This window comes from Gossypium arboreum, chromosome 11 (assembly GCF_025698485.1).
Source record: "Gossypium arboreum isolate Shixiya-1 chromosome 11, ASM2569848v2, whole genome shotgun sequence".
In the NCBI taxonomy this organism is placed as follows: Eukaryota; Viridiplantae; Streptophyta; class Magnoliopsida; order Malvales; family Malvaceae; genus Gossypium; species Gossypium arboreum.
In genome coordinates this window covers 77,741,779-77,744,472 of record NC_069080.1, presented here as the reverse complement: position 1 = coordinate 77,744,472, position 2,694 = coordinate 77,741,779, and the positions used below count along the sequence as shown (strand labels likewise).

General features: G+C 37.2%; 1 long non-coding RNA gene across 1 annotated transcript; it reads right to left on the bottom strand.

Annotated features, from left to right (window-relative positions):
* Positions 1 to 1,515: 1,515 nt before the first annotated feature.
* LOC128283690 (uncharacterized) lies at positions 1,516 to 2,238 on the bottom strand. The gene is made up of 2 exons (XR_008274094.1): positions 2,121 to 2,238; positions 1,516 to 1,852 (listed from the first exon to the last, which is right to left on the bottom strand). It is a non-coding gene; the product is annotated as an uncharacterized LOC128283690 (long non-coding RNA).
* Between the last annotated feature and the right edge of the window lie 456 nt (positions 2,239 to 2,694).

Below are 2,694 nucleotides of genomic sequence, written 5' to 3'. Positions count from 1 at the left end.
CTTGAAAATAGACTCATTACATATTTTAAAAATATAAGTTTAAGACTCTAATTATTTTTATTCAAATTTTTGTGATTTTCCAAATTCAGAACAGGGGATCACGTAATCATTCTGAACCAGTCTCACAAAAACATAAATATCTCAAAATATAGAACTCCTTTTCTTGATCTGTTTCTTTTATATGAAAATAGACTCATTAATCTTTAATTTGATGTCTCATTCAGTCTCTGATTAAATTTATACTATTTTTGGTTATTTTTCAAAATCACATCACTGCTACTGTCTCAAATAGTTTTATTGCTAAGTCACTCTTTCACACTTTCTTTGTATTAACCTCATTTTAACATACATATCACAAATCATTCTCACCACATTTCATACATCACAAGTATAGGCCCATGATCACAAGGTCACCATAAAATCATCCTCATGTATAACTTACTTGTTTATAACCTCACCACATCCTGGTCACTTAATGAACACATCATTCACATAATCAAGTTCCTGCACTTATTCATTACAAAACTCACAAAGCAATACATAGAGAGTCTCCTGTTGAACACTTCGGATCAATCCTCGATACTTGGTGGTTTCAGCACATAGCTCCACCCATCATATAGTTCGGCTCTCTTGTACACATGGTGAACACTTAGTACCACCCATGTGACTTAGCCATTTTATCTCATAGCTCTCTTGTCTACATGGTGTCCTTCACCTGGAACCACGCATGCGACCTAGCTACATATATCCCGTAGCTCTCTTGTCTACATGGTGTACGCATACTATCACCCATGCGACCTAGATACATCATAATGTCTTGTAGCTCTCTTGCACACATGATGTGTGTAACACCCCGAACCCGAGACCATCGCCGGTGTCGGACACGAGGGGTTAACAAGCCAAATCCACATATTGCACCCACCAATTTGACATTTCCAGACAGGCTGGAAATCTGCATCACTGTCGCCTTAAAAATCATATCTCGAGTTTCAAAACTCGGAAACTGATTCCGTAAATTTTCCCTGAATTTAGACTCATATATACATCCATGGATTTATTTTTAGAATTTTTGGTCGGGCCAATTGGTACAGTTTATTAGTAAAAGTCACCCATGTTACAGGGATCGACTGCTCTGACCTTCGCGTGTTACAACTTGAATATCTCCCTGTACAGGGCTTTAATACTGGTGCCGTTTGTTTCTAATGAAACTAGACTCAAAATGGAATCTTCACATATAAGGCATGACTTCTAATTCTTTCTGGATAATTTATAGTAAATTTTTAAAGTCGCAACAGGGGACCCAGAAACCGTTCTGGCCCTGTCTCACAATAGCTTTAATATCTCTTAACATGTAACTCCTATGACCATTTCGTTTCTTCCATATGAAAGTAGACTCATCAAGATTCATTTACATAACTTATTCACTATTTAATACCATTCCTACAAATTTTGGTGATTTTTCAAAACCACACCACTGCTGCTGCCAGCATCTGTTTTCAAGGTAACCATTACCTATTTCATGATTTCCACGATTCAATTGGCCCTTTTTGCATACATAGCACAAAGTGTGATCACGATTAACCATTCCAATGGCTAATCTTTTCAAACAATTCCATACCCCATAATGATCATCATACAAACGATTATAGAATCATACTAAAAACGTATATAAGCCATTTTCGCATGGCTATCCAAGCTTACACAAAACCGAAAGGTACATGACCTTCAACAATAGGGTAGTCCTATACATGCCATTTCAAAGTTCAACCAAAATTATACCAAAATGGAGGCTTTGATAGTGTAGATGACTTCGACTTTAATGATCCCGAATCCGATCGCTAACGAGCAAAATCTATAAAATAGAGAGCCAAAGCAACGGGTAAGCATTTTTTATGCTTAGTAAGTCTCAAGCAATAAAATCAGCTTTAACTAAAGCATTACATTCACATAGCCAAATGAATCATTTCATTAATACACATTCACATAATCATACTTACTTCACACTTCATCATTATACACTTTCACAAGATATCAACCAATTCAATAGCTGAAAACTCGTTAGTCGATTGAGCGAATGTTACTCAAACATATCGACTTTTCCAATGCACATATAAACATACCTTATTCTTTGGGCTTTTCGAGCGTACTAATTAAATTTATTACAGCAACCAACGCTCACCTCCAGCCCAAGCTTCTTCGGAATACAACCGGATATAACCACATGCACGAATGCCTTCGGGTCTTAGCCCGGATAGAATGACTTGCACAAATGCCTTCGGGTATTAGCCCGGATTTAACAACTTGCACGAATGCCTTCGGGTCTTAGCCCGGATGTAGTCACTAGCACAATTGCCTTGGTCTTAACCGCATATAATTACTAGCATAAATGTCTTGGGACTTAGCCGGATATCATTCAATTGCTCATGCACACATATACATCAATAATCATTACACATCTATATTTCATTTTCGTTACTAAGGCTCAAACACAAACATATCACTAGCATAATCGCCTTCGGGACTTAGCCTGGGTATCATTCAAATACTCATACACACATAAATCAATAATCATTACACATCCATATTTCATTTCACATAATTCGAGTAGGGTCATTTCTTGAGGACTTACCTCGGATGTCGTCGAGCGGCTTCAACGGCTATTCGACCACTTTTTCCTTCCCTTTATCGGATTTA